Raw genomic sequence first — 22,470 nt, 5'->3', positions numbered from 1 at the left:
AACGTAAGAAATTATATCCTACTGAACGGCAAGAAAAAACCCACTGTCCACGAGCTGCAATTTTGCCTTAATCGAAACAACGGTATACTCCAGCGAAGATTTTTATGTTAGTATTTTTAGCAAAGACACTTTCTAGATCACTCTGCAATATATCGCCTCACCCGGTGGCATATAACTAAGCAGCTTTGTTTCCCAATTGCTGGTAGTATACCATACGTTACAGTGTGGACGATGGGTCAAATCATTATATTCTAATAGAATTTCTTTCTTCGTACGAATTTGGCAAATTTATCTATTGAAATGTAGTGAAACATGGTTTCACAACGCACACAGATCTCGTGCAGAACTCTTGGTTTATTGCAATGACCCACGTAACCGGTCCATTATTATATGCAAATATCTAAGTTCATTTCAATTTGCAATGATCGCTAGGCAATGAATAATCAGATGTCAAGCTAGAAAAATTTACGGTACGCTCTTTAAGTTAAAGTGCCTTACGCTATCTCGTTATCTTTGGTCTCCGTCCTCGTCTTGAGGCATTATCCGCAATGTTGTCCTTTCCCTGCTGGGGATTTGTAATGTCGCCCGCGTCTTAACCATAGCTCTGCAAATCATAGATAACTATGTCAAAAGAACAGACTACACGTAGTCGTATTGGAAGGAAAAAAAGGTTTCCGTACATCAGCGATCGAAATTGGGGGTGTACAGAGTATTGTTATTGATTATTAGTGACTTCCAGGGCAATATGTCAATAATGGTCGCTATTTTACAGTCAAACGTAATTTCATCGATGACCCGTCATTGAAATAGGCTTCATATGGTATTTACACGAATGCCGTAAATGGGGTTCACGCATAACTACAGCCGTTGTTACGTGATAGTACCTTCGTCGCCTAAGACTAGCTTTATCATTTGGGTTATTATTCTTTATTATATACGATAGAATTATTACATAATACTGTCTTCCCAACGATTATGACAGCCTCGCAAGCGCAAAGCAAAAAAAGCGATTGTAAACGTGTATACGTGTGTGTTTGTGCACGTATCAGGGTAGCTAACAGATTGTATATAACAAATGATGGTACATAGAAATAGACATCTGCGAGCTCGGAATCGTAGATAGGTTCGCTCCACGTAATGGATGCGATAATATTACTAATGTTATATAGAAGTTTAATGTCTATATGCACGAGTCTTCGTTGAATGTTTATAGTCTCGTGACGACAGAAGATAATGTTTGTTTTAGAGATTTACTAAGTATCCACTTCTTGATATAACAGATGACACAATGATTGGTTTAAATTATAAATACTTTATTCAGAAAATAATTGATATTCATACATGATAGAAATTAATATGGGTCATGAACTGTGTGGAGATCTTTTTTTTTATCTAATCTTAAATGTTAATACAATCTTCTTAGGTTTTTCAGGTCCGAAATCAAGTACGATTCCTGGATGTTTTTCGTCGGCCATTTTTCAAAAGGTAACGAAATAGCCATCTTCTCGGTATATGCACCATGGTGTAGTGGCCAGTCGATCATAACCATAGATAACTATTTGTACTAGAATCATGCATGGCCACTGTCGTTATACAAGCTTCAATTCGGTTAGATTGGTTTTAGAGATCGGTGCACACAGTTACCGTTTTTCCCTTGTCTTCAAGCAAATGCAATTTGTAGATGGCCTAATACGTGGGCCATGCACGAGCGGCTTCACATTGCACAGGAGAATTTCATGTGGATCTATGATACACGAACCTTTGTCTCTGACCCGTTTGGATTGAGGGTCTTCGAATAACCTCAGTGGTCGCCACATTTCAATCCTATCGTTTTTTTTGCTTATGCAAACGCTTAAAGTTGAGGCAAATATAAAGATTTCTTTCAGCAAAAAAGATTGTCCCTGTAAAGGTCACAACACAGAATGGTTTTCTCAAAAGCTTAGGGGTATATCATGTGAGGTTCCAAATCGTATCATAAACTGTTCTCCTGGGACTCTTGACGAATACCGCTTAGAAAAAGGTCCTTTGCCTAGCTCTATTTGATATAAAGCTAAAAAAGTCAAGAGTCAGATTTAACATTATTTTCCAGAATCAGGAATAGTTGTCGTAACCAGCGCTGCAATGTTGCAGTGGCGCAGTAATAACAATAATAATAATAAGAGAACAAACTTATAAAAGCTCTAGACGAGCTGCGAGAGACATAACGGCCCACGTTTAGCAAATGACCTATAGATAATACAAATATAGAATGAATAAAATGGCATTAAATTATGCTCGAATGAATAGGTCCTTTATTGTCTTGTTTGATCGATAGCCAACAGGTTACGCCAATTACCCATTCAGCAAAAAAGGCCCCTAGGGATAAGCGTCCATGGATAGAAAGGAAAAGTGCGATGAAATAAAAGACTCGTTGTGAGTCGTGCGGTTACACGAGGGCCTGAGGTGCTTTCCAACAGGTTTCTTCCCAGAAGGCCAGCCGGTGTATTCGTGAAGGTTCTAGAAAAGCTTCGTCCGCAAAATGAAACGCAGGAAGAAATTTGTGCCGTGATGTAACTAGCAAGGCCGGTTGCGACACTTGATAGACAGCTGAATGGAGAAATAGGCTGTTCGTCGAGCCTGGATGATCAACTACGACTGTAATGAGCCGCCGAGAACAATCTTCTGCAAAGTAACAATGGTAACGACGTACGTATGAAAAATAATAGCCACTACTAGTTCGTGTAGAGTGCATGTACGGTTTTCAGAAACTGCGTGACACCGAACGTATTCATCTCGTCGTAGACGAAGGCCACCAAGTTTGTGCCTGCACTAACGTTTTTCTCCGAAGTTCATATAAAGGCATAAATAACATTTGTATTGATCGTATATAGGCTGCATACAGCCTGGTTTACAAAGCCTTCAACTTGCAGCAGCAAACTTCAGGCACAGTTTGCAGCGTACGAACGTGTATGTATTCATTATGTTTGTATAACTGATACGAAAGGCTTATTTTGACTTATAAGTTATTAAAATCCGTGCTGCAAACGACTATGGCCTAGAGGAGAAGCAATCAGCACCTGGCCTTCGGATGGCCCAATCGTAACAGCAGCAGCAGCATAACGACAACGGTTGCGCTATACGGTGGCTCCTTTCATGAACAGCAGACGTTTTAGGTTAAATCAGTAAATGGTTTCATAAACGGATATAGTAGGCAATCGATGTTTACTAATGGTCAGAAAGAAGCAGGATCGATACCGGCCGTGGCGCTGGTAAATTGATATGTGGATTGAAAGTAGACGATGCTGTTACTGCTAGGAAATGATTTATCAGCAGTGTGTTGGCCCGCTGCCAAATCGATTAGGCCGACCTATTCCGTGAAGCCTACCTGCCATACCGATACGGCGTGTTTGAGATGCATCTGGCAACGAAGCTGCCAATCAAGAGACGACAGCTGCCAGCCGAGTCCGATCGTCGCTGATTCACGTTCGCCAGAGTGGATAGACAGATGCACGAACTCGGAGCAAACGAATGTTATAAATTGCTTTGAAATCAAAGCGTATGTTTCATCATAAAATGTACTATTATCGGCATAACTATAACTGCAAAAGTTACTAAAATGTCACAGCTACGTAATTATGATGGTATGAAAATTTCAATTTCTCGCAAGACTTGCTCCACTTTACTCCAGTCGTGATACTTTTTTTTTTTTCGATCTATTACATGTTGCTTAACTCTGCGTGACAGAAAACATACAAAAATAGGGAGTGGTGACGAACGACTAAGATATTACCTCCTTCTAATTCTCTGGGACTTACAGACATCAAGTGATCATAATGGCGCTTCTAGGCATTACCTGCTTTACTCGCTTTGAGATCTCGCTGAGAGATTTGTAGGCCAACATCTTTGCCTTCAATCTACTGGAAGTACATAAGGTGCAAGCGAACCTTTTTAATTCTGCTTCAAGGGCCCGGAACATTTTCAAACCAGTGTTCTTCTCTTCATCCGGCTCAGTCTCAGAACAAGCTAGCAGTGCCATAATTTTCGGCACACTCTAGTCTGTTTTAAGGTTTTTACGATAGACACAATGCTAGAAGTTCTTTTCAATGCAAAATGACAACTATCGTAGAACACAGCTGTGTTAGTACGTTTTGTAGGTGGTAGTATCAAAAGAGCTGTTGTTCGCATCGTTACTTACCCCTTGGAAGCCTAAAGAGAGCCGAAAGGCAAAAAGGCAGCTAGTTTTGCCCTAGTTCTGCCCACTAAATGCACTCGTTATCGTACGCTTGTTTTTTACTGTCTGTCCAAGCTGGTCCCCCGTCCTTGCAAAGCACTTTACGTTTGCACTAATATCGCCGTTGTACTTATAAACAGGTTATGGAGCGAACAACGCTAACACTGAAGCTGTTAATGCCATCCTATAAACACCTATTCGTGGTCGATTGTGAGCAGTTCCAATGACTCAACAGATCGCCAATGCTTGTGCTTGATTTTTAGCGGTAATACCGACAAGCTACCTTGGGCAATGTTGGCGAAATCGGATTTTGTATATGATGACGAGGTTACAGGGCCGCGTCAGTTCATCGCCACTGAAATACAACAACGTCCTTTATAATACTAGCGAACAACCAGATCAACCCCGCCTAGGTAGTATGCGGAGCTATTGCCCCCCAAGCGGTCACGCTCTTCATATCAGTAACTGTGTAGATGTACGCGAGGACACAGGGGCTGGAAACAGAAAGAGAGCGCCGGCACGGGGAGGTCAGGGGAATGCCTGTCAAAAGGAAGGCGTTGGCAGTTTTAGATTGCACAAATAGCATGAACGCCAAGCTGATAGGCCAAATAGGCTATATCCGCCGGCAGCTACTGTTAGTGTGTGTATGCGGTTATCTATCGATAGATACGCTTGTTATAGCGGCTGTGGAATAGCTTATCGGTCGGATACGAAGAAATGGTGAGCTGATCCGAGCGCAGGAGCCAGTAGTGAATCGATCGAAACGTTAGAGCTAGACAAGACGTTCTCGTTTTGTATAAATCAAAGGCTCAAGCAAGTCAGTCAGCGGCCGTATGCAATTCCAGCAATAGGCCCCTAGAGGGCGCTCGGGAGGTTAGCGAGTGAACGTTCTCCGAAAAAAACAACAACAACAATAATAATTGCGAATTTCAAAGCAATTGCCTCAGAGCGGATTCCGAAATGCTGAAAGGTTTCAGGGTGGACGCGTGTCTGTTTTGCCCACACTAGCGCGCTGCTAGCCTAAAGTAAGGTCATAATAATAGTGCCGGTTTAATATTCAGCATCTGGATGCTGGAGCGCGAGAATGACACGACGTTGAACTCGAATCAGTTGTTCCATCTACGATAAATAGATCCTGAGCGACACTGTAAAGCATCGCAATTGGTGTTGCACTTGTATGCCCAGCTGCAGGAAGATACTGCAAGATAGTGTCTTCAAGAATATGGTTTAAATTTGCGATCACAGTTCCTACATGTTGTCTGGGTTGCATGTCCAACAACGCTACCAACAATTCGAGCGTGACGATAAAAAGCCGCGCACAGTGTACCCGTCAGGTTCGCTCTTCGATTTGATCTTCACTTATTAGACTGTAAAATGTGCATGAATTTTTATATGCAAATAGCTCCAGCTTGCACCGCGGCCACTGCTTCTACAGCCAACGGCCGCTAAAAATACGGTGGTGGAAGGTGTTATATTTTAAGCGTTACCGCCTCATGCTGTTCTGCAAAAGTTTATTTATTACCTTTAAAAAAGCCTTTACCTGCAAAATTATTTCGAAAAAGTCTATTTGCCAATAGCCAATCAAACTCTGCTGCCTGTATCATTTAAAACCGTAACATAGTGCGATGCTCGTTTGCATTCTACTCATCATAGTTGTCTGCAGCTGTTAAGTGTCTGGCCTCTGTGAAATAGAATGTAAGAAAAGCAAACATTGCCCTCTTGGTCCTAAACTAAAATGTTTTGCGTTTCCCGTCCGGCGCATTTCATCGAACAGACGGCTGGCTCCCAATACGAAATGAACCGTATGTCTATGTCCGAATTCGAAAGTAGACCACCATATGTGTTTAAATAATAGACGGCAAACACGTTACTCACTGTGTTGCGACGGGGAATTCCCTCAGTTCCCCGTATTTCCTTATCAGATTAAAATTGCAAGAATGCTCCTTGTTCTAGGCTTCTGGCCATCGTATTCCTCACTGCCATCTCCTATGCCCGCATTGCCGACGCCGAGTATTGCATGCAGCTTGCTATTTATTCTTTCCGCCACATCGAGACAGTAATGATGACTCATTACAACCCGCTAACGTAATTCTATATTAGCGCCAGCATTGCCGTCTGCAGCTAGTTAACGTGAATAGTTGGTATTCATATAAATATTCACTGATAGTTAGCCCGTTTATTGGGTAATTTACCGGCATAGTGCGTACACCACGTCAATCCGCCATATCTTCCTCTATTTTTCTCTCGTTCTCCCGTCTACTTGTTCTTACCTCGCAGTCCTTTCTTTGCTGAGTACTTGGCCTACGAACTGATTTCACTTGAACTAAGCTCATGCTGCTCTATTAACCCCCACAACGTCCGGGTGGAAGAACTGTACGTTAGCTCCCGCTTAGTGAATCATTTCGCTGTCCATTCCTCTGTCTCGGCAAGGGGCCAGTGACCCACGCGCCTGGCTCTATCGCCCATCTATCATTGTCTATACGATGTCGAGCATAGCGAGAAAAGAAAGCGTCCAATTACAAACCGTAACTTAAACCGAGTTGCCGAATGCATGTCTAACTGTACTTGCTCTAGCTGGCCTGTACAAATATCGCGATACAGGCCCCCTCTACGAGTTCTGATCAAATGAATTATACAATTGACGGAACGAAACCCCTAGGTCCGACGAGAGGTAAAGACAACCAAATCCGCGACGAGTGCAGCAACAACTACAGACGGCCGCTGCTGTTGGAAATGGCACACCCGGCTCCTCGGGGAAATCACCGCGTTTTCCAAGATTGTTACCTGTGACGACAAGAGACGGACCTCGTTCTTGGTCGCTTGCAGTAGTCGATGCCAGAGAACGCATCTTAGATTCACATGAGCAATATTACAGTCTGCATCAGTCGCAACTGCGGATCAAGCGAAACAGGTAATGCACGACGAACGAACAGAGACAGCGGCTATGCTTGTTCAAAATTATTTTCTCGTTGTTGTCGCCATCGTCACATATTCTAGGACTAAGAAAACAGAAGGAGCATTGCTTACGAGCACATCCGCGGGTAAACTGTGCGGTCTTCGTAAGACCTGCGAGCGTCCAACCTTACTCCCACTACGTACAAAATATGTCTATATGCGATCAAACTGCAGCCTTCAAGTATGTGACTGTGATATCAAAGTCGTCGGTGGTAAATATTTCACGGGCAAGCCCAATGGGGTGATTTTTCTTTCCGTCGTCACTGCTATGTATGAGTATTATATCTTATGTTCACTGATTCAATACCAGCAAATAAGAAAGCGGTGCTCAGTGGATTTGAAAAATTCTGGCTTACATATATGTAATTACTATTAAGCTTAGCGACATTTAGCAGTACGTCTACTGTCGTTATTAAGAAATGATAGCCAGTACTATTCGTATTTATTTAAAAGTGGTTATAAAAATGACCAGATATATCTGTAGCGGATTTAATTCTAGCGCCTGGCAATCAATTTTCCTATGCCTTATACAGCTCCTGTCGATCTTCGCTGCATAATTTTATGTCTTTTTTTTGGTTCTCCTTCTCAATAAAAACATACGAATAATACGCAACAGAGGTAGTGTCGTATTTAGCGAAAGATACCGATTATGGACTGTGTGGTGATCCTGCGCAGATTAGCTTTATTTTTGTGCGGGTAAATTAAGAGTCGATGTCATTTCTACCTTTCCATTACCTTGGTCAAACCCGATCTTACAAACAATAATAACACTTCATAATGATCCAAGGTCAACCTTAGCACACACAAAGATTATTGAATTTCTACACAAATCACAGTGAATCTGGGTTTGTTAAACCTCACTTGGCGGCGTGCCCTAAACCAGTTTACCCTGCGTTAATGCAACATCTACATAAAGGCACTTGGAGCAAGTTAAAATGGTATGGCTAAGCTACGGGCCCTCTGCCTACAAGTCATTACTCTGGCAATATCTATGAACCATCTTTTTCCTCTCACGGCACTGAACGAACTAAAAAAGCTCTGATTGTATACGGCTTTACGTTGGAGTACTTGCATATACATACATATACAAGGCCAACGACAGTAGTTTTCTATCTTATGCTCGCATAAGTAAGTTATTCCAAGCACCTGCCTCGATTTGGTTCGGCTTATTCTTGTCTTTTTCATGCTCGTTATATGAACATGTGTACGCACGTTGAACAAAAATAAAAATCCCGTGTCGAGCGTCATAGCTCTATCAAGATCTTTCCGCTATCTATCGTCAAAAAACGTCTGTAAGTCAGTCACTGGAAGGGGTCAGTTAAATCCTTTTGATTCAGACCTTCAAAATTCTTCTGAGCCCTGCCGCGGTGGCGCTGCTAGACAGCATCAACGGTCATATTTTTTAATTGTCTTTATTTATTTTCACAGGGCGAATCGATTAAAAATGACTTCGAAGTTCAGACGTAGTTCATGGTCGCTATTTGTCCTTGTTTTTATTCAGCTGGCTAAACAGGCTCTTGGTATTATACGATAACTAAATGGTAACGATGTATCAATGAATCGAAAGCTTCTAAAATGGTAGAACGTGTGCAGTGAACACAAACAGTATGTCTGTACGAAAGCGTAGCTTCCGCGAGGTGCACGCGCGTGCCCTCTCAAGTTTCTCCATGATAAGGTTTCAGTCTGTGTTGACAGCAGCGCTCCGTTAACAATGCACTGTAGTCTTCTTTGAAATTCGACCAAGCAAAATAGAGGTTTGGATGTTTCTTTTCGCATGAGCTAGGACAATTCATCTCGTCTTTCTTTCGAACTCGACCGTATTCACCATTTAATTCAGGTTTTTACATTTACATAATTACAAAAACAGTAATAAGGCCGCTTGTGGGACGAGCGATATAAATATGCAATTTAATATTTCAGCTTTTTAGTCTGTTTGTTTTAGAAACCCGATGTTGTGCGAAAGTGCCGCTAGGCATGCATTACTACCCTCATTTAACACGGAATCATCGGTTTTCTAATGTGTTGGTGCTGAGCAAAACTCAGTAGCCATGTGATGAGAAGGATACGTTTGACTGTATGCAATCTCGCCAAGCAGCTATATATACATATATATGTTAGATCACAATTATTTTATTATAGTATAATATGACAGTGCTCGAAAACGTGATTTCGTCAACCTCAGCAAACAATTTTAACGTGGTAACTATGAAAATAATGAATAGGGAAATAATTTAGCTAAAATTAGATTGTTCTATTATGTTTGCCCACTTCATCGGTAGCACCGCTTTGTACGAAGTCGAATGCCCTGTGTTACAACGAGATTTTTTTGTGCATACAGCTGTGTCTCTCCCTCACTTGCGTGACCCCCGCCCTCATCCAGTATCTATAGGGTCGTGTAAACCTCAAAATCGGAATTTTCCAAACTAGATAGCCATGTGTTTCTTTAAGGCGCTGGTACCCAACGTACTCAGACAGTAAATGTACGCTTGACGGAGCACACTCGGCGTTAAGGAGGAGGCAAACGCTAGAAGGATTAAGGGCTGAATGCGAAAAAGGTAGGCGAAAATTTTCAGTTCGCTCCAGCTTGGCTAGTTAAGTGCTGTAACAAAAGTTAATTAATTACATCATATAGAGACCGAAGAAGGATGCGTGCCTACTTCAGCTGGAAATTTTTTTTGACAGCTTTATGGGGCATGTCATATTATGTATTCCGAAAATATGCCAGACGCAGATGCAAGCGCGACACATATGTCACCATAATCCTCCAAGTTTCATTATTCCCTGAGAATAACAATGCAAGAAGCTGAGTGAAAGAGTTGATATGCTGACTGTACAAAAATCGGCAGGAAATATTAGTATTATATTATATTTAATTAACGACTTTTCTACTGGTATTTATATTGTGCTTCGCTTTGTAGTGATCGATGTTAAAGGTTGTGTTTTAGGAATTCTTGAGCTTAGGACTCTTGAGACCTAAGCGTACATTGAAAATACACTAAAAGTTTAAAGAATAATACGAGGTACGGCACAAAATTTTCCGTAGTTGTTGTTGTAATGGCTAGTGTGGGTAAGCTCGTCATTCATCTACAGGTATGACTTATTCGATTTCAGTTCCAGCCTAATTTGAACGTCAGTAAAGAATTATTATTTTCCAGTGTAGCGTAAGAAGGAAATATGCATCCCTAACTTTTTCTAGGAAATAACGCTGAACGCATAATATATTGACCCTATACGAAAATACAGTGACATTTGCATCTGCCCTGCATTTGAGTGAGATGCATCTGGTCTCTCCTGAGCTCCCTATTTTCCATTACCTTCGAAAAATATATTTGTTCTCGATCAAGAGCACAAAGAGGCTTCGGTAGGGATGTTAGATTCGTAACGTACCTCTGGTTAGGACCAAGTTATCGTCTAATCCGTCAAGGCGCTTTTTACGGGAGTCCTTTGCATTCTCTCAGACGAAAGCTATACAAAGGCGAGGAGAAAAGTACTAGCTTTCGTCTATATTTGTAGTATTCCTTGTCGGTTCTCTTAGTCGGTCGAAGTTCTCTTAGAGGCAATTTCCTCCGGTCTGTTTTTCTTTTCAAAGGATCCTTCTCTCTTAGCTAACGTGGAACTGTTCATATGACGCTCCGTCCCCTTTGCCTTCAGATGAATATTCATGTTCCTGCCTTCCTGCCTCGCAATCTTTTCTGTCTAAACTTTTTTAGGCACTTCCTTTTTGTCGTCGTAGAGACCTTACACAGAGACAAAAAGAAGATACTCAAAAGTGACGAATGCCGTTAGCAACAGTACGCTGCTCTGTTCGGTGTCTTCGCAAAAACAGCAAATGACGTTCTCGCTTAGGTCTTTCCAGGGATGCCACTGACCTAGCTCTATAACCCCAATTACTGGACAACCAAACATTGGCAGTAGGAAGGAGCACGTAAAGCGGATACAGTAAGCTACCAGAGGTATGATATGAGAGACTGGCAGCAGTGACTGGATAATGCAAATGGAAGATTAGAAAGCCTTTGGTTCCTGCTATAATACAACCAGCGTTGTCAGCTCAGCTAAGCAAGAATAGGTACTACTCAGCTACCTACAATTAGCTATTGCTCAACTAGCTTATAGAGACGTTTGATTTTCTAGTTGTTTTATGCTTGCGGGAATGAAGGCGAGCAGCAAGGACTGTAAAGGTTTTACGTAGAAATGGGTTTATAATAGAGCTAAAGATGATCACAAAACGATGTCCAGAAACAGGATAAAGCTGATAGCGAAGCAAAAACTAAGATCTGCCGTTATAACTAAACAAGACGATTTCAAACTATTAGGTGACATGAACTATTATGTTATTAGGGTAAGTGTGAACCGTGAAGTGGCCAGGCATTTCCGATTGTTAATGAGTTTTTTTATGTTATAATAAGGCGCTGGTTGATGCGAGTGAACTGCTGTCGAATACATGAGTTTATGCTTATAAAATTTTTTTGTATTGATATAGTTAGAATTGAGATCACACAGCGTGTCTGTTATTAACTAACAACTGTTAATTTTTTTTATCATAGTACTTTTTTACTGATACTAATAAATTGATTTTAACCTAAAGTTGAACAAGCTGAGTCAATCAGCTGTTTCTTTGTATGAGCCCATGTGGTTATGTTGACTATCACTCGAATGTTGTTTGCAAGAGATGCCCCATTCGTACTTGCCAGGTAATCGCAACTGTTCAGCGAAGAGATTGAGTAGAAACTTCACGTTGAAGACAAACATGCCGCACAAATAATGTGTGCGGTAATTTCTGTAAAAATTTCTGCGCGGTGGACTAGTAACTAGAAGGTATAAGTAGGGTGAGTCAGTCAACTTCGAGATTAACTACTTATTAGTCAGCTACAACATAAGTATACTTGGAATCGTTGGAGTATCGCCGACTGACGTCGCGTCTAAAATTATTCCTAGTGTCCGATATCTTAGCAGTTCAACAAGTGGAAGAACTGATAAAGCACCACATTTCGAAAAAGCCGCTTTTGTGTACAACTTTCCAATTTCTAAACTATCTAAGTTATACATTAATGTATAAATTGTATTGGACACGTAGGTGTCCTTTGTCATCGAACGTGCGTGATCAGCGTTGTAACATGTTATATACAAGTAAACGCTAATATTCGTTATACGCAAACATATTTACAGTAGTTTATTTGGTGTCAATTTATAACTATATAATTATAAGCGAACCTTGCTTCACATCTTACAAACAGTTACAAAACGTTGCTATTCCGTGTGGTGGTTGCGCTGGTCAGATTTTAGTGGTGAAATCTGTGCTTTTTTTTTTGAGCCCAAAAAAAGCAACGTGAAAAATATAGATCAAGCTACCTTGCTTTTGATGTACATTGTTCTAGATCGTTGCAACGATTTTGAGCCACAAAGCGACACACAAAGCTAATACCAATATAGTTAAATGTCTAGCACATCAGGAATGGTATTTCGTCGAAAGTAGCTTACCTTGACGTACTATCTGGCCATTACCAATAAATCATTCTAGGACTTAGAATGCTTAGCATAAAACATCAAATCAGCACCGACAGCATACGTGGCTGTCCCGAGCAGACCTTTGGGTACGGCTGCACAGTTCCATAACTTGAAACTCACTAGCAATATTTGTCATTGTCGTCTAGTTGGTGGTAATCTACAGCCGCCCACGAAAACGATCACGAGATTTGTAGCGAAGCCGCTCCCTAAGGAGACATTAAAAATTATACGGTGGAACTGTGAGGGGGTTCCAGTTGTAACGCTCTCGAAAGCTGTTGACAGTACAAATATCGTCGTGCTAACGAAAACTTGGGAAATTAGTCCTTGTAAATTACCATGATTTTAATTTTTGCACTGAAGAGCAACCGACCAGACCGCGCTAGTGGAGGCATCTCCGTCGTCTGCAACCATAAGACAGGCAGCTTGTCAAAAAACGTGCGATCACAGAAGCAGCAGTAGTCTGAATGGCTGGATACCCATTTAATCACCAATGCAGGACGTCAACCTTACGAGTGGTAACGTACCACAGCAACTTGGCCGCTTACCTAATTATCTAGCCCCTCGAGCCTCAAATTACTTCCCAGAGATATTTACATTAAAGGATACAATATTACGCGCGTGCTCTAGCTTGCCGCAGCGTGAAAATAGGGGATCTCAATATAACGCTATATCCTTCGACAAGACTTAACAATGCGGGAACAGATACAAGGTCTTGAGAGCTTACACGACAAAAAATTTCCTGGTTCAAAGGGGGCCTGTAACAGAGATCGAAAATGCATTGTCGGTCTGGCACCATGGTCAACAACACTATAGTAAGAAATGTTTACATACTGGCGCACTCCCAAGGCAGTGGAGATACGATACCCCGTTCGTGATCTCTACTGAAAAGGGCAATCCAGTTGCACCGTTATCATGGCTGAAGATTGCGAAAAATGCTCTCTTTGGCCTGCTGACTTAGAGGCTGAACAGCTATGAATGGAGAAACATAGGTTCCGGAGACAACGCTTCGCAGAAACGGCGAGCAGGATGTCAATAGTCAACGTCAAAAGAGCATTGGCCACACCGCGAAATCTGCTATACGTGGTGCTCGTCGACTTTAGGACAGCTTTCGAGGCGGCGCCCAGATATAGAGTATCCTCACGTTGATCAAAGTAGGTATCTTCACGCATGTGTCCAACTTTATCGCTTCGATTTTACAAGAGAATAGAATAACCATCGACGGAGGAGCGAGCGGTCGAACTTTCGCTTTTCACACAGACAACTGGTCTGGCTCGAGGGAACAACTTAAACCTATTCTTATTCTCCACTTTACTGAAAGGACTCTCTGATCAAGAGGAAATCAGTCGAAGTCATCCTGATATACGACTTTTATGCTCCAGCTTTAGCCCAGCTCTTCGCCTAAGTAACAGGTGTAGGATTGACCGCAAAGCTTGGCTAAGACAGAGGCGACAAGGGTTATAAGAGGCGGCAGGATAAGAGTAAGTGACACCTTATACCTCGCCAGGGTACTTTTGGCCTAATTACACCGGTTTCCGTACATGAGGTTGCTCTTTTACGCAAACGACAGAATCTTTGTTGCGCACATCACTGAGAGATGCAGGAAAGCAGTGTTGACCTCATAGGAATCAAATCACGTCATTGTTTGCCTCCGCAACCGCCGTTAGCTTATTATTATTACGAGTCAACTGGGAGGATTTTACTCTGGAGAACCTCAAACAACAAAGCCGCGCTTACTATATGTGGTCCAATCGTCTCGCCACTGGTGTTTGAGGACCTACACCATCGTTTGGAGAGGAGAGCAAAATTTTACGACAACCTTTAAAAACTCGTAGCAAAAGTTTGCGAAGTTTGATAAAAGTTTGCTTTTTTTTGCTTCGGGGTGAGATGAAGAACAACGAATGGAAAGAACAGAGATGTAACTTGTTCTGCCATGCATAAGTTCAACGATAGATCATGCAGAAAACCAGGCTTTTATCAGTCTAACAACGCATCTAGGTGCTCCAAATGCGGACAATTGGGACAGACATCATGCCGCTCGTTGCCCTTTAGTACCATTTTTAAGGACATCTAGGAAATTTCTCAAATCACTTTCATGAACTTAACGGGACTCAAAATGTTTTCAATGGTTCCATATGCTCTCTTTCTTTCTGATATTGAAATATTGTGTTGTTGACCTCTACTTACGGAATTTTTGAGTACAACAAAGGCGAGTACACAAAATTTGATCGACAGTAATCTTTACATTTTTGCAATTTTTTTGCAAAAAAGTAAAGTAAATTTTTGCGCACTACATCCCGATTAGACGATAACCTAATAACACCAATCACAGCAGAAAACTGTGGTCTGTTGTTTAGCATAGCCTATACTACACGTCGATGTTGTTTGTAGTTTTCCGTCACCGTCTGTACACTTCCTTTAGTGCGGCCGACTTCGCGCGTGTAGTTACATATAGCCACATAATTGATGTAACTCCCTCCTCCGGACGTCCTTGCTGCCTACGAAATTCATACTCTCTCTATACCCTCCTGGGCTAAGTTTAGCGACAGAGGATGCAAGGCAATTGGGAATTACGTGGGCAGCCGGAGACAGTAAGTTAAGGCTTCAGCAGATCGAGGCTTTGAGCCGGATCACACAGGAAGTGTTTCCGACACATTCAGTGTTTCTCGTCATCTTTGTCTGTTCATATCGGGCCTCTCGTTTGAGAAAGATGAATTACCGTGGTCTAGTTGTCCTCCTGCGACTCTCTTAATACACCCACTTGTCGCCGCACAACTGCGATGGCCGAATCTAGGGGCTAGCTGGCTGTCATTCGATGAGTTGTGCTGTCCCCAAAGGGCAGCGGATTGAAATGCGAGGGTGAGGCTAGAGGAGACCGACTACCATTGAGCTCTGCTATTTCATTGGTTATTCAGTTATATCTAACTGCAGGAGGTTCATTCCGCCAACGTCTTCCGTGTATGTCTTTACTTCCAACCGGCTTACGCCTGTTGCGTCACTATAGCCGTAGACGTGTTCACTAAGTTGGTTTAGAGGCAAGATTCACGGGGCATCTGGGAATAGTTCCTCAGCTCACGGCAGTATGGTTGCCCCATTTCACCTTCGCTATGGGAAGTTTTTTTACGATATTGAAAACAATAGCGACAATGAGGATGGCATCAGTGTTATTATTGCAGCAAGCCACTTATGTTCCAGTCTGAGATAGACGAGTAAGTTTATGGCACATTCATCTCTTCCTTCCCGTTCGTCCACATTAGTGGTACACGATAAGAGACCGCTTAATAGAGGAATATTTATAGTCGGTCGTAAGAGAGTCTATCTAGAAGGAAAAAAACGTCGTTGGCAACATAACCTGAGGAAACATGTGTTTGCGCTATCCTATTGAAACTACTAAAATATTATAAACAGAAACAGCAAGACTGCGTAGTGTTACGGATACAATACATACCAGAAAACTACAAAATAAAAGTAAATTGATAAAATAAGCAAAAGGAAGAAAGTGTATGAACGTATTAAAGGACAAGTGAAGAATCTGAAGGGTTCAGTCACCCGGGTAGCGCGTACCAAACCGAATCAGAACAGAGTTCATCAAAAAGTGCCCATAACGTATTTGATAACGAGTGAAAAGGTCTCATGAGCAGATGGGACTCGAAAAGCGCATTCCTTAAATAACCACGTTGAAGAGCTTAGGTAAAATACTTCATTTCAGACTTCACCTTTGATATATGTCGAATATTTCGGCAAACGTTATAGACAGTTTATCTTTGCTATCCTGTAGCTGGCCGATGTCTGTGTAATATTTGGTATGTGTTCTATATTTACCCAGCTATGTCCGTGTATGATAGCTTGACCTTATATGAACTCATACGTTATCTTTTATTAGCATAGTACGGCCTTAATGCTTCGGAAGCTTTGTAATGTAACGTTTGTCTTTAACAGCCGTTTCAAACGACTTTAGTTTGAGAATTAGAGATTTTTCGTACCTCTACGCATCTATTCAAGTGCGTCACAGATATTCCGTCAGTCGACCGGCCATCAGTTTTAATGAGTACTGATGCTATTTAATGCAGAACAGGTACCGTTCAGGGAAATCCGAACTCGTGCATAATTTCAAATGCCCTCGCACAATGTGTCTTTAAATAGGCGGTATACGAGGTTGGGCAGAAACTGTGAAATTGTGGTCTTTATGCAGAGACGGTTACCCGTCGTTTGATGGAACGCAGACATACGTATGCCGGCTTTCATAGGAAGCTGGCTAAATTTAAGAACACCAAATTATTACTTTGTGCTTGAGTTTCAGACTAACTTTTGTAATATCATATAGAAAAAAGCATATCTGTTCTTTCTATGAGTTCGGCGTAAGTACAAAAGGTTCTCGTCCGAGTGCGCTTTCTAAAAATAAGTAGGTGACAGCTGATAAGGACATATGCGCGCTCGACAGCGTCTAGTTGAACATCTGCCTTACGTTATTTGACATTAGGCAATTGATGCGTGTTCTATCACGGATACTACACCAGCTGATTATATATTTTAGGCACCATAGATAACTTTCAATTTGCTTAATTTAGTGTTTAATTTACTTATTGTAGAATATTGTCATCTACTGTAAAGGGTTCACGCGATATTTTGAGATTTGATAACGTAAAAAATAGCGATAAAATTATTATCTTTAGTTATCAAAGCTATATGGCCCATGGCTAATTTTTAGGGAACTCAACGGCTTTGTACTGCATTCAACTCTTGATACGTATTTTTTTGCCCTACTAATTATAATGTAATATAGAATTTCACATGGTCCAATGCTTTATCTCATATCATCGCTTGGCTCCGTCAAGAACGGCAGCAATTTGCCTTTTCGACTGTACGAAATCTACTGGCAAAGCTCGAAAATCTTTTATTTCTAACCGGCTTTTTCAAATGACTGGTCTTGCTTATGTTCCGCGATAATTTCATGAACTTTTTCCCTAATTGGTCGATCGTCATGAGGGGATTTTTCATGTCGAAATTCACAGGGGACGATAGTGACACACCCATCTTGGAGGCCGTTCTTACAATAACGTGTCTTGACCGTAAACAGCATACATCGCTCTATGGATTTAGGCCTTTGTCGTAATCAAATTTTGAAATACATTTAGCTTCGCAGAAATCTCTCACACGTTCTATTTTAGCTCAAGGCTAAATAAGGCCATTCCAATAGTTTTCGCCATCTGCTGTTGAATCTCAGCTTTCAAATGGCATTAGCCACCCTGATATTTTCCCAGATATGTGACTTTTAAATCATCTAGATGGACACCGTGTGGCAAATGTGTCATACTGAGTTCTATAGGACCTAGTTAAAAAAACATGCGCGTTGCGCTGGTATCAGGATGTCTGTATTAATTTCTTCATTGATTTTTGCACTTTTTGTCGCGAAAGTTTACCATATCGTTGAGCTTTAGAGTCATCCCGTGCCACTTTCCTAAAAGTCTGCATAATGTACAAGGTCGCAAAAAACGGTCGAATGCTTTTAAGGAGACGTCTTTTTGAATTCACTCAGGCGTTCGTTGGTACGCTATATCTGTGGCTCGTTTTTACCCTACTTTATTATGCTTATCGTTGGCAAAAGCGAATTATAATACCGTAGTTGATTTCAGAACGGAAACGTACTGATCGAGTTTATCTTGTATGCGCTTACATCATGCTTTTGTTTATTGCTTGTATACGATATTATGCATACTCATTTTTCCACCCACCTTCGTTGAAGTTACGGTTACAATAAACCTGAAGACTTTTGTCTATAATATTCTCATCGTACGCTTTTAATTCGAAATTTTCCCAGAATTTTTGCGTCAACAGAATGTATATCGTACCTGTTCGTGTTTCGTATGGGTGTCACAAGTGACAGAAGATGGAACCAGCTGGAAAATAGACTATGCGCTGGTTTTTAGTAGAGTTTTTTCAAAGGAACCGAACTCACTATATTTGTATGTCAGTATATAGAAGATCTGTATTTAGTAGAAGCAACTAATCAACTACAATTGTCGAATACGGGGTGTTTCTAAAAACACTTATAGCTACGTTAACTGAAACTTCAATCGATGGTACATTTTGTCCGTCTGGGTTAACTTACACGTTAAGCTATTCCTCTAGAAAGACCATTATGTACGCATTCTCCACACATCTTATTGCGCGCTTGTGCTAAGACTTTAGCTTATATAACGCGATTCCAAGCACCGTTCTGGTGGCCCGTCGCGTAGCGTATAATGCAGCAAACAAAATAGTTTATATGTGTACATTTCCGACTTATAAACTGATATGGACTGAATACGGGCATTTTCGCAGTTACATAAAATGCGCTCGGTCGCATTTCTCTTCCAGAGCAAAGGGGGAATGTATAGGAAAGGGGTGTTGACTCGCCCCTCGCGAATTGACACTAAAAATTATCTTTCAACATGTAGCTGTAGGTGGTTACCCTGCACAGGCCTGCAAGACCTCCTCAATCGGGGTGATCGAAATATATACATACATATCAGGTGAACATAAATGGTTGGCCGGTTGTTCGCTAAAGCTCAAGACACTATTGCATATACGATCAAGTATGGATCTTCTTGCTTTGAGTCTTGCTTATATATCATTGAGTTGCCACGTTAGATCTTAAATAGGTGAAACTAATATCGAAGCTGAATTTAAGAATGCGAAGGTAGATGACAGTGGTACGCTCAGGATTTGCATATATTTCTAGGTAAAATATGTCTAATCCAATATGGGTCCTGCAATAAGCTAACTTAAATCTTTAATCTGTAGAACCTCTATAGCAATAATCAACTTAAATGTCTCTTGCGTGTCTGTGGCCCAAACTATTTTTGTCTGATAAACCATAAGAGTCGCGACTTTGAAGGTACCTTGCGAACTAACACGCCAGGTAAAAATGTATTCAAGTGGTAAATAAATTGCGCACGAGAAGATTCATCTGTCTAAGTTGCAATGTATTGAGTACTGGTTCTCTTGAAAGCTTAAATCCCATACATCACAATACAAAGTAATAAGCAGCACCATGTATTCAATGGAAGTTTCATAATTACGGCTGGTTGTACATCTTCAGCGGATAATAAGCTTCACTAAATGATTTGCATAAAGAAGATGCGGTGAGTCGAGAAAGTAGCTTCGCTACACTTGGGTATCTCAAGATTTTGACTTGCATATACATATTTATGAATAGGTAGCATCTAGGATATTCGAGCATAAAAGGCATATTGGCATGGTTTTATGTTCTGATGATAATGATTATTATTATGACGGTGACAAGCTAGCATTTTAAAGACAGTAACTATGAACATGTTTCTTTGGTATAGTTCGCCTTTCGCTAAGCTCTTTACCACAATCCACAACACTTACATCCCAGTGGCCATTGGGGATACTATAAAGCATTCTCTCTAAGTCTCGAGAGCTACGAAGCACAGCTCTTTTAATACTTACCACTGTCCAAATACTTCTCCTCCTTGCCCCTTTTTGGGCCGTCCTATTTTCTCTGCGCAGAAAGGCTTGGGCGAACTCAGTGAGTCCCACTCATGGCCGCCTTCCTCGATGGATGACTCACGACCGCTGACGGGATCATAATGAATGAGATTTGGACACGAGGAAAACGTTGAACGTCTGCTACTAGATATTAAATATGCGAACTATCTTGTTATAGCCAGCACCACAACTGCAGACCATACACGGTCCACATAGGACAGAGTAGTTAATTTCCACTAAACACGTACAGATATAAGGCTTCATACGGAGGATAGCAATGTATGAAATCCGTCGTCTAGATATTTTTCACTCATGCGAGATGTATGATCCAGTGATTGTAGTGGCCCTAAGTTAAGGCTAGCAATAACTTACAATGAATACGTCATTAAATCATCTAAATGGATTAGGCAGTTCCTTACGCTTTTCTAGTTTACGGTAGAAAATTCTGCTGAAAATTTATAAAACAGTTTCCTAGAGAGCTTTCTAATGATTATTCTGGAAGCGCGAACATTTATTAATATGAAAAAATATTTCTAGATGTATATACGTTACCAGTATATTTATTGTACATCAATGAAGGTAACATACTGCTTAGAGTTTTAACATATAATTATGAGTCATGTGATTTCGGAGTTTCTGTGGACATACATATTGATTGTGACAGCAAAGTTTTATATAGAAGACTTTTTATTATCAGGACCGCAATTAAAATGGTATAAAGTTGTCCTTCTGCAAAATGCAGTTCATCCATTATTAGTTATTATATGGCGTTCAAATATCATGGTCTTAAATTATCGCAAGAAATCTGTTCAAGCAGGAAAATCTTAAGGCGCTATTTCCTAATATTGTTTAAGTATTCACCTAGTTTCCCTTAATCGCCTGACGTGTCTGTGATGTGAGGCTTCCAACAACTTTAAAATTCAGAAATAAACAACTTGTGTTTATTGAATCCGTTAGGTTTATACAGACAGTGCTTTTGGGGTGATAAATCACGCTTCGCCACTGCCGCCAGACGCGAAGGAAAAATCGCAAAAGAGTTCATATGGCTAATGATAATTTTATTAGAAGCTATGCCACCAAACGGCGCTATCGAACTAGTGGGTTCGAAAGTGGTAAAGGGAAGAACTCATTCGACCCTTCGAAGGAAGACTTTTGTGTACTAGCTTTCGCGTACGTCCTATACATTTACTTGTGGAAGGCCATTTAGACAAGGCTGTGTTACCCATATATCCACTATGAAAATAAAAAGCAATTCTAATTCTATCGATTCGCGTTTTGTTTACCTTCGGCGCAATCAAATTCGTGAAGAACGACTGTACCATACTTTGTCAATATCATCCGATATTTTAAAAATAGTTCTACTTCGCTGTTTAACTAATGTTTTAATTCTACTGTAAAGCCATTGGCGTTTATCGTCAATAATGGCGCCTGCGTCTAGAACCGCAGTTACTATTTGAAGGAGGGCACTGCTACAGGAGGGCAACAAGGCCAGGGTGGGGGCTATTCAGCTGCCGGATAACAGCCTTCTAATACCACTGAATGATGTGTCTATTAAAATAGAAGTGAGAAAATACTGCTTGTTGAGATGAACACAGCCAAGAAGGAACTGAACGTCAATCCATGAATGTTTATGCCGCGAAATGCTTGGGTGGCTCTTGGTGCCCTAAAAGAGGTCACCGTTGAAGGATCCGGAAGTTTCGGCTGGGGCGATTGTCGATTCCTCGTACTTTATTTGTTAGTTTAGGCAATGCTATTAGCACAAGCTACTACCGTTGACAAACGACATATACCTGTATGCTTGACACGTGAAATAATTTTTTACCTCTTATTTATTTGGTTAGTCGTAAAACCATTTGGCAAATCCTTTATTAAATGTAAAAGCTCGTTGGTAAAGAAGAATTGTTACATCATGCTAAACGTTCGAAATCCTCAGACTAAGGCTGAATGCTACAACTAATTATCCACCGGAGCTGTGCTACTCAATTTGTTCGTTCTTATTAAATATTAATTTTTTTACTGAAAAAACTTGTTGACGGCGCAGCAGACCTGCTATTTCAGCCTAAAACCATAATTTTGTAATCTCATAACTTGGAAAATGACGCCCGAAGACCGAGTTACGTGGATACATTGAAAGCGCTCAACAAAAAAACGGGCACTTAAAGTTTTATGAGGCATCTGACTTGAAGTAGCATATCTTCAACGAAACACAACCTAAATTACAGTCAAAATGATCGTTCTACATTTTAGCTGTAGCGTGATAAACCGAAAGTATATTTTTTGTCGAGTGTTAATCGGATGAATTACCCTGT

At 41.0% G+C, this 22,470-nt stretch overlaps 1 long non-coding RNA gene across 6 annotated transcripts; it reads right to left on the bottom strand.

Annotated features, from left to right (window-relative positions):
• Positions 1–2,268: 2,268 nt before the first annotated feature.
• Positions 2,269–15,908, bottom strand: LOC147752267 (uncharacterized). 6 transcript variants are annotated; one of them, XR_015314538.1, is made up of 4 exons: positions 14,855–15,380; positions 12,644–13,071; positions 10,553–10,902; positions 2,269–2,661 (listed from the first exon to the last, which is right to left on the bottom strand). It is a non-coding gene; the product is annotated as an uncharacterized LOC147752267 (long non-coding RNA). The 6 variants fall into 6 exon arrangements; XR_015314535.1 differs by lacking the exon at positions 14,855–15,380 and having other exon boundaries at positions 12,644–14,842; XR_015314533.1 differs by lacking the exons at positions 10,553–10,902; positions 12,644–13,071; positions 14,855–15,380 and adding exons at positions 3,365–3,520; positions 3,833–3,897.
• Positions 15,909–22,470: the final 6,562 nt, after the last annotated feature.

The sequence above is a fragment of the Varroa jacobsoni genome, unplaced genomic scaffold, assembly GCF_002532875.2.
Source record: "Varroa jacobsoni isolate VJ856 unplaced genomic scaffold, vjacob_1.0 scaffold_1376, whole genome shotgun sequence".
NCBI classification, from domain to species: Eukaryota; Metazoa; Arthropoda; class Arachnida; order Mesostigmata; family Varroidae; genus Varroa; species Varroa jacobsoni.
This window is presented reverse-complemented; position numbering and strand designations above follow the sequence as displayed.